The sequence below is a fragment of the Macaca fascicularis genome, chromosome 11 (genome assembly GCF_037993035.2).
Source record: "Macaca fascicularis isolate 582-1 chromosome 11, T2T-MFA8v1.1".
NCBI classification, from domain to species: Eukaryota; Metazoa; Chordata; class Mammalia; order Primates; family Cercopithecidae; genus Macaca; species Macaca fascicularis.
Window position 1 is genome coordinate 47405630 of NC_088385.1, and position 13335 is coordinate 47418964.

The window sequence follows — 13335 nt, forward strand, 5'->3', positions numbered from 1 at the left end:
CAATACATTCATTAAAGAAGTGGTAAGTTACGAGTTGATGGGTGCAGCACACCAACATGGCACAAGTATACATATGTAACAAACCTGCACGTTATGCACATGTACCCTAGAACTTAAAGTATAATAATAATAAATAAATTTTTAAAAAAAGAACTGGTAAGTCTAATAATATATTTGCTTCTATGCATTATTTTTCTCTAAATTTTGGGCTTTTGTCTTTATACATTGTTTCAAAACCTAGACACTTGAGTGTGTCATTTTCCATTGTAATTAATCACTTGGTTTTGAGCTGCTCTAAGAACTGAATTTTGCCAAAATAATTGTGAGTATGAACTTTCCTGTTTGAGAGCTTCTTATTTGAATAAGTTGGCATATTTTCCCTTCGACAACTGTCACCATCTGCCAATTTGCCGTTATAGCTAAACTAACATTAAAATTTAATTATCTAACTCTGGGTTCGGTGAAGGTCAGGCATATTTAGACAGTTTTCCACAGAAAAGTTTGAAGTTGATACCCTAAGTTTCCTTGAATTGCATTTAGTAACTTCTAGGTTAAAACCCCAAATGGTAGAATCAAATAAACAGACTCATGGCATAGGTCCTGAGAGATGGGCAACTGGAGAGAGGTCCAGATGAGATTATTTCCTTTGAAAGTACCAGTTCCTATTGGAGGAGAGAAGATCTAGATAAATATTCATATAACTCAGTTTTCTTCATTGCACATTACAGAAAGTCTACAGAGAACTCTCTGGGTGAGCGAGTCAGAAACCAAAATTAATCTGGGACAATATATTATTTATTTTCATACTGGAATGGCTTTCAAATCGTCTACTTTTATTGCTGTTAATGACATGTTTCTTCTTCTATGTAATAGTCTGAATCAAACTAAGAAAAGGCATAAATATACTGATGAGGTTTATTTAACTCATGTCTAAATAATCAGAACAAATTACTAATGGCATCTAAAGTATTCCAAAATGCTTGTTAGTTCAACTTGTTCTCTCTATACCATTCCATATGCCTATTTTTCTGATACTTACTTCTTTTGTTGCCTTATCCAATCACAATCAGGATTAATGCTTGGGAAACTGAGAAGTGACCCAAATTTCTTATAGGCAATTATTTTTCTACTTCTGCTTATCTGTCCCTGTAATCTTTCCCCTCATCATCTGATGCCTAATATATTAAAGCCCCCATCCTCCTATCTTCATCTCTTCCTTCCCCACCAAAGAAACATTTTTTTTTCTTTTCTTTCTTTTTTCTTTTTTTGAGACAGAATTTTGCTCTTGTTGCCCAGGCTGGAGTGCAATGGCGTGATCTTGGCTCACAGCAACCTCTACCTCCTGGGTTCAAGCGATTCTCCTGCCTCAGCCCCCTGAGTAGCTGGGATTACAGGCATGTACCACCAATCCGGCTAATGTTGTATTTTTAGTAGAGACAAGGTTTCACCATGTTTGTCAGGCTGGTCTTGAACTCCTGACCTCAGGTGGTCTGCTGGCCTCGGCCTCCCAAAGTGCTGGGATCACAGGCGTGAGCCACTGCGCCCAACCAAGAAACAATTAAAAAAGAAACAAACAAACAAACAAAAAAACCCTGTTCTCTGATCATTCACAGTAAGTTATAAATAGTTCATAACATCACTAAACATATATAAAAACAAATCACATTTTATAAAGAGGATAAAATGGTCTAGACTTAACATTTGGAAAGCAAGTCAATTTTTTTCTCCAACTACAAATGACTGATATGTTAAATTAGTTTTATCATTTTTTTTAAAATTGGCGTCTATTATCAAGAACTCACATGAGGAAAAGTTTAGACAAAATGGTAAACTCAAATCACCTACGCAAGATCTGCATGAATGGGTGTGATAGTCCTTTATGTGTAATGTTACTGAACTAGTAGCTGTAAAACCCTTGTCTATTTTCCATTTTCTGATCCCTCTTAGGAAGTAATAACACATTTTTGTAAGTCAATAGCTATGACTATGATTCCCAAAACAGGGGCCTACTGGAGTATTTTACAGTTATTGAGTGACACCCAACCTCGTTATCTTTCAGATCTCAATATTTTGTTTTATGAAAGAATCAAAGTAAGAAACCTGAGCATGTGAAAAAGCACTTATTTCCAAAGGAAGAGATCATCTTAGTCGTTTGAAGACTTACATGCTTAATGCACTTTCTATTTGTTAATGAGATTTGTTCACATTATATAGCTTTCAATTAGTTGTTTTGAATTAATTTTTTATAGTCCATGTAAAATTATAATATTACAAAAATAAAATCAACATGACTGAGGAGTCTGAAGGGCAACGAGGTCACATATCCCAGCCTTGGTTTATTCAGAGATTGATTAACAGGCTGTGCCTTGGAGTTGGCTCATGTGCAAGAACGAAATCAATGTCATGGTTTTTCATGTTGAAATTTTAAGGCACCATGATGACTTTAATTGTATATATTAAATTATTTATCAAATATTATAAACAGCACACTTTACTATTTCTTTATAGAACATTGGTCAGCAGCTCTTTTCGAAAACCAGTCACCCATTAGAATTTTATTTACTACTTCTCCAAAGGATTTTCCAATATTTCTCCTACAGTTAAGTAAAGGCCATTTCTCTGGCATGTGTTTTCTAAAGTCCCTTAGCTTACTCAAAAATTCTGAGAAAACAACAAAGATCCTGCTTCTCTAAGCAATACCAGACATAAACTTCCCCAAAGAGAAATAAATTGAGCATTTTATGCTGCACCAAGAATGTTCTCCTTCTCCTCTCTCCTTTTTTTATATGTTATGCAAAATGAGTCAAATGGTGGGGATTAGGAATGAGAAAAAGAAAATTAAGAAAGGAGTGAGACAAAATCAAGAAAGAGTCTAATATTATATCACCAAAAAATAAGATATGTGTCAGGCAGCAAGGAGGGAAATTACAGAAATTAACTGAAGGCTAGAATAAGGAAATATGCATAGTTTTGTTCTTGATTTCCCTATATATAGGAGGAAATTATGGTCCTCTGTGAGAAGACAGGATATGAAGATCACAGAGACACATAAATTCTTTGTTACAATCAATCCTACTTATATTATGACTTTTACCTTTTGTGCAACTTTAAGTCCTTGTTCTTTTCTCTGTTGGGCATTTAGAAATTTGTATCAAGATAAAGAAAAAATAGGTAATTCATCAGAAGCAGGAAATTCATAGTGACTATTGTATGCTACATGAAAATAAACAGCATTGTCTTATCAAACAAGCTGAATAAAGATTGTGAAAAATGTCTGTAATAATACCTTTGCTCCAAGAATTTTAGTGCTAACGGCTGTAAGGAATACAAAATAGTGTAATACAGCGTGTACTCTCAAGGAACACATTTATTTGAGGTGACACAAAGTCATAAATAATGTAAATATTATATAATAAAAAGAAAAAACAGCAATAAGGAAAAGGCAGATTATAGGGATACATACTATGAGTGTATTCATTTATTCAACAACTATTTCCTGATTATCAGTAAACCTAAAATCAACTAGATTTTAGAGGTCCAAAGATTATTGTGAATTCCACAGTTTAGGAAATCTGAGTAAGAGGATTTCCTTTTAGTGAGTTTTTATGTAGGTTTGAAGGGGATGTAGGAGAATATTCTTTCCTAAGTGGATGCAAATACATTTGCTGAGTAAATGGTTATAAGGATAATAGCAAAGTCATCAAGTTTTCAGGATATAATGATAAATGCCTTTGTCGTAATGCCAAGTACAAATACATTTCTGCTTAAATGATATAGAAGTGAGAATGCTGGAAAGGAGAGATTTTAATCATTATTCAATCTATTTGCTATTGGTGCTATGTGCAAAAAGAAACTTTACTCTTAAGCAAGTAGATGATGTAGTAAAAGATTGTGTATCACTTAGTAGTCCTTTGACAGTAAGTGTCAGAGAACCCAGCTAAAGCGGACCAAAAAAAGAACAGGTTTGTATTGATACATATGATTGAAAAGTTCATAAGTAAATATGGCTTTATGAATACTCTGGAACACAGATGATTTAATCAGGAACTTATTTTTATTCTTCTCTTGACTCTATTTTATTCTCAGGCTCCATGACACTTTTTTTTTCCATTTTAGGCTTACATCCTCAAAGCATTCCGTCCAGAGGAAAGAGGGGGAAACTTTGGTTTGCTTCTGAATAAAGTTACTGTTTTCTATGATTGGAACTTCTAAGGTTAGAAACTTATCTCTTAGCCAATCACTGTGGCTAAAATGATGGAATTACAGAGATTTACCAGGAGTAGACTACAAACCTATCCTTCACTTCCTGTGAATAGAAGAATTCAGTAATTCAGTGTTATAACTGGATAAGCATGGAGCCTATGTGCTTCCACTTACATCCACATAGAATGAGAACGGAGGAAGTTTATTTCCCAGAGAATATTTGTTGTACTGGAAATGAGTGCAATGCAGAAGTTTTATAAATCCACCTAAATGTTCACTCCAGGGTGTTGTATGATAGCACTATGCTGAATAGGTTGGATGAAAGAATGCTTGGAGAGAGAATGACCACGTACTATGGCTACAAATTGTATGAATTTGAGCTATATACATAAATTGGAATGGAGAGGGTGATATGCATGTGCAAAATTTTTTGAAGAATGGCCTGGTAGAGCTTGGTGATTGATTGTCTGTTAGCTTTTCCAATAGTAGATGTTTTCATAGTTACACATATTAGGGCTATACTATGGCCAGAGGTTCCGAAACTTTTGCAAGTTACAGCACTTTTAATTTCTCAGTTATTTTTGCATGGTACTTCTTCACCAAAATAAATAATTAAGAAATATATTTAATAAATATTGACTACTCCAGTAGGTCCCTATTTTGGGAATCATAGCTATAGCTGTTGACTTACAAAAATGTGTTATTCCTTCCTAAGAGGGATCAGAATATGGAAAATAGACAAGGGTTTTGCAGCTACTAGTTCAGTAACATTACATATTAAAGACTATCACACCCATTCATGCAGATTTTGACTAGGTGATTCGGGTTTACCGTTTTGTCTAAATTTTTCCTCATGTGAGTTCTGGATAATGGACTCTGATTTATAAAAATGATAAAACTAATTTCACATATCAGTCATGTGTAGTTGGAGAAGAAATTGACTTGCTTTCTATATGTTAAGTCTAGACCATTTTGCCCTCTTTGTAAAATGTGATTTGTTTTTGTGTATGTTTAGTTATTTTATAAGTTATTTATAATTTTGTGTGAATGATCAGAGAACAGCGTTTTTAAAATATTGGTTTCTTTGGTGGGGAAGGAAGACATGAAGTTAGGAGGATGGGGGCTTTAATATAATAGGCATCAGATATTGAGGGGAAGGAGTACAGGGACTGATAGGCAGAAGTAGAAAAAGAATTGTCTGTAATAAATTTGCATCACTTCTCAGTTCCCTAAGCATTAATCTTGATTATGATTGGATAAGGCAACAAAAGGAGTATCAGAAAAATAGGCATATGGAATGATATAGCGAGAACAAGTTGAACTAACAAGCATTTCGGAATACTTTAAGTGCCATTAGTGATTTGTTCTGATTATTTAGACATGAGTTAAATAAACCTCATCAGTATATTTATGCCTTTTCTTAGTTTGATTCAGAGACTGTTACATAGAACAGGAAACATGTGTCATTAACAACAATAAAAGTAGATGATTTGAATGCCATTTCAGTATGAAAATAAATGATATATTGTCCCAGATTAATTCTGGTTTCTGACTCACTCTCCCAGAGAGTTCTCTGTAAACTTTCTGTAATATGAAACACAGAAAACTGAGTTATATGAATATTCATCCAGATCATCTTTCCTCTAAGACAATAGGAACTAGTACTTTCAGAGGAAATAATCTCATCTGAACATCTCTCTCCAGTTGCCCATCTCTCAGGATCTATGCCATGTGTCATCATATGATAGAGCTCGAAATAGTACTCCATCTTCACTAAGCCCACCTGGTGTACCTTCTAAACTGAATATGAGTGTCAATATTCATGCATACATAATCTCCCTTTAAAATGTTTTGAATTTAATATATTTCATATTTGGTATAAGTAAAATAGTTGATAATAGCAAAGACTTTTAACCTTTTTTTTTGGTTTCTTACTTGCTTTGCACACATGAAGCATTGATTTTTACATTTTGGCTTGTGTTTTTATTATCTGAACTGTACATTTGATCCATTTGAGCAAATCTCCTTACAAGCTAGAATATTTAAGATACAACTGATTGTCTTTCAATAATTTATTCCAGAATATTTATTCATCACTGACTATATGTCTTGCACAATCCATATGCTTTTAATTAGGCCATATGTTACAATCACCTGAAGATTTCCTCAAGCCTAAATTTTAATAAAGCCTGACTCCAGGCAGAATAACTAGGGTTTTGAACCAGGGGAGGGGTATGTTTTTAGATTCCCAGGTGATTCTAAATTGCATTCATGGTTGAGAATGATCAAATTCAAGCAATGCTTTTTTAAATTAAATGTATTCTTCAGCTATTTGTTGACTATTTCTGGTATTGAGAAATATGAGGATGATATAGTCATGGTGTCTGTTCTTTTTCAGTCCATACTCTTGACAATTAAAAATATTATGAAAGTCATACAACTGTGATAGAGAAATGCAAATGTATTTCTCCAAACTTAAAGCACAAGCATCATAATATTTCAAAGGAAACAAGAAAATTCTAGTGATTTTAGAATTAATATTCCTTTTCTCCCTTTCCATCTGCCTGCTACCATAGCTCACAATGTTTAGTCACAGGATAAGAGAAAAGTTTTCAAGCATTTTCCACAGATGTGAATGTTTGATATAAAAAAAGACACTCTGGTTTAAAGAGTGTTGCTAGGAAACACAATTTGAAGATGAAATCCCCTACAGAGCTGTCTTCCATCCTGTAATAAGAAAGTGTAGTGGTAGCATGTCCTGATTTAAAAAGCAGAAAAAATAATCTATTAGCTGTGTATCCAAAGGAAACTTGTTTCAGGCTCATTTAAAACTTATTTGGAAATAGTTTGGGCTTATTATATGCACCACAACTTCCGGGAATTCTTTTGTTTTTTAATTGGTGCAAGGATAAAGTTGTAAGCATATAATATTTTGTCCAAATAATCACTATAAGAGAAATGCACTTAAATACAATAATGAACTCATGTTAATTTTTGCTTTAATAGTAATTTCTACTAAAGTAATATATCCTTTATCATAGGAAAATGTGGATATACAAAAAATATACTAAGATAATAAAGATTGCCCATAATGCCACCTTATAGAAATAACCATGCTTTGGTGTTATTTATGTTTTATTTCTTCTAAATACTCAAGGAATGTTGGCTAATGGTTGTTATAGGTTTGTTCTAACACACTGCCATTTAGCAAGTAAAATAGTTTAATCCACTTATATTTATTATAATTTATTATGTACCTTGATGCATTTCTAAAATCTTATTTTATGTTTTTTTATTATCCAATTTTTTACTTTTTTTCCTCTTTTCTGCCTTCTATTTGATTAGTTTATGTACCATGTATTATTGAGGTTATAATATCTAATATTTAGTCCTGCATTTTCACATAATCCAGTATAAGCTTTTCCTGATTCTGATTATTATAAAGCATTTGAAAGTGCAATTTAAGGTCTCCCTAATATTTTTATCATATTGTTCTATTATATGTAAACACATCAAATTATTTAATCAGAATAAATTTCTCTGTGAGGAATCACTGTATTAAAATATCTGAATACTTTCAAGACACTTGATGCATATTACTAAATTATTTCCTGAAAAGGTTGTCTTGGTTACTACTTCTTGTAACAGTATAGGAAAATATTAATCACTGCATCCACATAAACATTGAGTATTGTTAATTTTAATGCTGTGCAAATTTTGTCAAATAAAATATATATACAGCATTTTTAGGTTGCATTTTTTATTCATGTCATACATGTATATTCATTCATGTAAGTTTAACATGTTCTTTACTCATTTGTCTATTATTATGATAATAGTCTTTCATATATTAACTATGAGTTCCTTATAGCTATGTCTGTAATCTTTTTGAAGTTTTTTCCCAATTTATATTTTCCCCCTAAAATTCATTCTTAACTTTTATATATGCAATTTAAAATGTTTCCTTTGTATTTTCTTATATTCAGGGAGTTGGTGTATTTATTTCCTTTTTAAGTTAATTTGATTTTTACATTTTGACTTTTAATTCATCTGAGTTTTTGTTGATATATGAAGTGAGATTAGAATACTTACTGATTTTTTTCTAGCTATTTAATTGCCTCAGTGCCCTTTATTAAGTCATATTTCATATCCTTACCTGTTAGCACTTTCACAAATAGAGGATGTAAGCAATATAAATGTAAGCCTGGTTTAAATCTTAATTCTACCACTTACTAGCACCAGAAACACCACAATGCTGGGCAAATTGCTTAACCTACATGACTCAGGTGTTTCATCCCTAAAATGGACACAAAGAAAGAACCTATATCAAGGTTTTTGTGAGGGGTGAGATAATATATGTAAGGTGTCTGGCACACAATAAATGCTCAGAAAATGTTAGCTCTTATAGAATCTGTTTATTCTTCAAAGAACAACATTTTTTTGTTTATGAAGGTTTTTATTATGATTTTCAGTTGGTAGGATTATAGTTACTTTATTAGCCTTCAGAAACAATTTGGTAGAGTACTTAAGCACATGGACTCCAGAGCTAAACTGCTTGGTTGTGAATCCCAACATCCCAACTAGTTTACTGTGTGGCCTTAGCTAATTCACATCTTTGTGTTTCAATTTCTCTATCTGTAATATTGAGATATTCATAGCCCTTACCATAGAGATTTATTGTGAGGACTCCAATGAGAATGAAATGTATTTAAAGTGGTTAGTAGTAAGTGCTATGTAAGCATTAGCTATGATTTGTTTCAAAATAGTCTTAATGTCCTTTTCAACTATTTTTCTTCTTTTATAAAGTTGAGACTTATTCTTTCAAGTTTAGAGAAATTCCATTTGTGCTTTGATTGAAAGTATGTCATTTTGGAAAACCTTAAGAATATTGAGTCTTGTTATCAGAGAGCTGGTACATTTTTCCAATTTGTCAATGCTTCTTTTAAGTCTATCAATAAATATTTATAGCTTTTTGTTTCTTGTACTGATTCTTAAAAGTATTTTTAGGTCATCAATCGTGTGTTTGTTAATACTGCAGGCTGAGGCTTCATTTTTCTTATTTCTAAGTAGACATTGTTAGTACCAAAGAAAACTATAGTTTGTATTTATCTTCTGCTTAGTCACCTTGCTGAACTCTTAATGTTTGTATTTTATTTAAATCCATTTTCTTTGATATTGTGGTGTATAATCATACTGTATGCAAATAATAGTTCTGCATCCTCATTTTGATTGTTGTAAATACAATTTTTACTTCATTTTGAACTATATTTGCCTAAGCTCCAAAACAGTGCTAAATTCTGTGTTTCAGGTATGGTAGAAGACACTGGGATAAACAGACAGACCCGACAGTGACGGGCCCTGTCCTCACAGTGCTTTAAATCTATTCCCATGGACTTAACATGATATTGATCTATCAAATCCTGTGTGTTGGTTTGCATTATTTAGGGGAAATGTTATATAACCTTCATTAGATTATTAAAAGGGCTTATGACTGTAAAAGGTTAAGAGTCTTTTATTCTAATTTATAGTGATAAATCAGTCTCATTAATATCCTGATTAATTTTTGTGATGATTTATATGTTCTTATTCACTGTTACAGCCTTTTTAAAAATTGAAAATGACTGTGATAGTGTTACCCATTTCCTTACATGTGTACTGTATATATATTTTTAATTACCCATATTCTCAAAACTCAACTAATTTTTCATAGAGAAATGTTAAGATACATTGAAAAGAAAAAGACTTGAGGTACATTAATTTACATTTTTAAGAGTCTCATTTTGAGTGTTCAACAGTAGTACTGGAAACATAATTCAGTCTGTCATCACGGCTTGGTCCCCTATGGTTTCTGTAAACATAAATAAAAATGTGGTTTACAATCTTAACTTGTTTTAGACTCTCGATTACAATTTAAAGAAGTGTGATTAACAATAACAACAAAAACGCAAGCATATAGAATTAGGTTTTCTTTTGCCAGCAATTAATCTTTTTGTGGACTGCAGAAACACGGGGGAAAGATAGCTGATTGGTAGGAAAGACAGCAAGGTGTTTACTGGGCCTGGTAGAGAGACTATGGGCCCATTTTATCAGTTTAATAAACAGAGTAAGAGTCTAACAAGCTGGGTGGCTTTCCACAAACAAAACAAGTTTGAGAGTTGTAGCAAAAGGAAGATATCCTTTCCCTTGATTTAGCATGTAGGAGAAAACCATTCACAGGAGGGGCACTCATGTGGACAAAGAACACAGTCTTGCTTCCCCTTCTGCCACTCGTTTCACTCCATAGCATCTTGCCAGTGGGTGTGCAGGCCTGTGCCAGGGATGCACTCCATGGGGCCAGTCTGCAGAAATCTCTTGAAAGTATTTTGACTGAAGCTGTTAAAAGTTGAACCATTTGAAATTTCTTTATTCTCTGTAAGGGTTAAACTAGGTTATTCTCTGTAAGGGTTAAACCTGCTGCCTTGGGAAATCCACTTCCTATCATATGCTTGTATTTGTAGTGGGAGGGAGATTCTTTAAAAGGTTGGTGAGAAGGACCAACCTTTTATATAGCTGGGCCTATAATTAAAATCACTGCTCTTTATTAACTAGATTTTAGCCATAATGCTGAGAGGAAAAAACAAAGACAGGGGATGTGATAAGTGATTTGAAAGAAAACAAAACAAAATTGTTATGAGTCAAATATAGTTGTCCAGTTTGAAAGGGATTGAAGGAAAGAAAAGGGTCTATTAGAATGTCATTGCTTCTCTTTTCAGTCTCTTTAATTTATCCCTTTACATATTCTGTGCAAATATTAAGCAATTTTTTAGGTCAGTGGCATAGTTGTAACTCTCAAAACAATTTGCTAATTTATACATTCAGGAATTTTAAAACTGTTTACTAAGCATTTCCTGTGTGATAGGTATTGTGGTAGGTTCTTGGATTTTTGAAGCCCCAAATCAATGGGAAAGTCAGACATTGAGAATTATTTAATCATAAAATGTAATACTCGTCCTTAAAGAAAGGCACAAATGGTATACATCTCAATGTATTATTATGAGTATTAAAAAAGATAATTCACATAAAGAACTGGCAGTGATCGTGGCAGAGTTTACCTATCATATGTATTCCAGTGATGAGAAGAATCATGAAGACCAGCATTATGCTGAGGATGAAGATGTGAGGGATCTTCATTTATTATCATTGGCAAGCTGCTTGACTTCTCTAAACCTCATTTGTTGATGTGTTAATTGGAGTCAGTAATAGTTATCTACATGTAATTCTGAAGATGAAAGATATTTGTAAACCACCTGTATTTGAAACAGTGATATTCTATAAATGAGTTATTTCCTTTACCAGACTCCTATCCATGAGTTATTAATCTCTAATACTATATGGATATTATCAATAAAAAAGAAATACAGATACATGAGTGGTATATTCTGAGAATAGCATTAGATATGGACTATCTCTAAGGTCATTTTTAAACAGAGCGAATATCACCTTTCCTGTGACTCCCCATTGTACTTTATTTCTCCCCATAATTTTTGTTATTTTTTAATAGACTTTAAGAGTTTTAGGTTTACAGCAAAGTTGAGCAGAAATAACAGGGAGTTCTCATATACCCCTTGTCTCCTCACACATTGCCCACCCCACTATCAACATCCCGCACCAAAGTGGTACAGTTGTTACAATCAATGAACTCGCCCTGGTACATTATTAGCAACCGAAGTCCTTAGTTTACAGTAGGGTTACTCTGGCTGTTGTACATCCTATGAATTTGTCTGAATTTATAATGATAGTATCACACAGAATAGTTTCGCCTGTTATCCCAGCACTTTGGGAGCCGAGGTGGGCTGATCACGAGGTCAGGAGATCGAGACCATCCTGGCTAACATAGTGAAACACCGTCTTTACTAAAAATACAAAAAAAAAAAATTAGCCGGGCGTGGTGGCGGGCATCTGTAGTCCCAGCTACTCGGGAGGCTAAGGCAGAAGAATGGTGTGAACCCAGGAGGCGGAACTTGCAGTGAGCTGAGATTGCGCCACTGCACTCCCGCCTGGGGTACAGAGCGAGAATCCGTCTAAAAAAAAAAAAAATAGTTTCACTGTCCTAAAAATCTTCTGTCACTGCATTACAGCTCTGTGATCTCCCTATTTATTTCTCCCTCCTTGCTAATCCCTAGGAAACACTGATTATTTTACTGTCTCTGTGGTGTTGCCTTTTCCAGAATGTCATGTAGTTGAAATCACACAATATACAGTCTTTTCATATTGAATTCTTTCACTTAGTAATATACATTTAAGTTTCCTTAATATATTCTTATGGCTTGACAGCTCATTTATTTTTAGTGCTAAATAATATTCCATGGCCTGGTTGTACCAAAGGTTATTTATTGATTCCTCTACTAAAGGATGGGTTCCCATTTTTGGCAATTATTAACTAAGGTGCTATAAACATCCTTGTGCCAGGTTTTGTACTGACATACATTTTCAACTTCTTTGTGTAAATACTAAGGAGTGCGATTGCTGGATCATATGGTAAGAATATGTTTAACTGTGTTAGAAACTGCCAAACTGTCTTCCAAAGTGGCTGTACTATTTTGCATTTCTATCAGTAATAAATGAGAGTTCCTGTTGATCCACACCAAATGCTAGTGAGGATATGGAACAGCAGGAACCAGCAACATTTGGTGTTAGATTTTTGCCATTTGAACTGGTATGTAGTGATATCTTTTTACCATTTTAATGTGCAATTCCCTGATGATATATGATGTTGAGCATCTCTTCATATATTTATTTGCCATTTGTTTATCTTCTTTGGTGAGATGTCTGTTCAGGAATTTTGACCATTTTCTGGTTGAGTTGATTGTATTCCTATTTTTCAGTTTTAAGAATTTGTGTATATTTTGGATAACACTCGTTTATCAGATGTTTTTACAAGTATTTATCCCTGCCTATGGCTTGCCTTCTCCTTCTCTTGACAGTGTCTTTTGCAGAGCAGGAATTTTAAATTTTAATGAAGTCCTGCTTAGCAATTCTGGTTTTCATGGATTCTGCTTTTATTGCTATATCAAAGAAGTTTGGATTCTGCCCTTATTGCTGTATCAAAGAAGTTATTTCCATACCCAAGGTCACCTTGATTTTCTCCTATGT

The 13335-nt window shown here is 33.4% G+C and overlaps 1 protein-coding gene across 10 annotated transcripts in view; it reads left to right on the forward strand.

Moving 5' to 3' along the window:
* The window catches only part of CNTN1 (contactin 1), a 393567-nt gene that overhangs the window by 193546 nt on the left and 186686 nt on the right, over positions 1 to 13335 (forward strand). For 3 of the 10 annotated variants that reach the window (XM_045365082.3, XM_074006605.1, XM_045365083.3), the window contains one exon: positions 4117 to 4213. The exons of the other annotated variants lie outside the window; for them this stretch is intronic. The gene's annotated coding sequence lies outside the window, so the exon portion shown is untranslated. The remainder of the gene's footprint in view (positions 1 to 4116; positions 4214 to 13335) is intronic. 10 annotated transcript variants of the gene reach the window in all.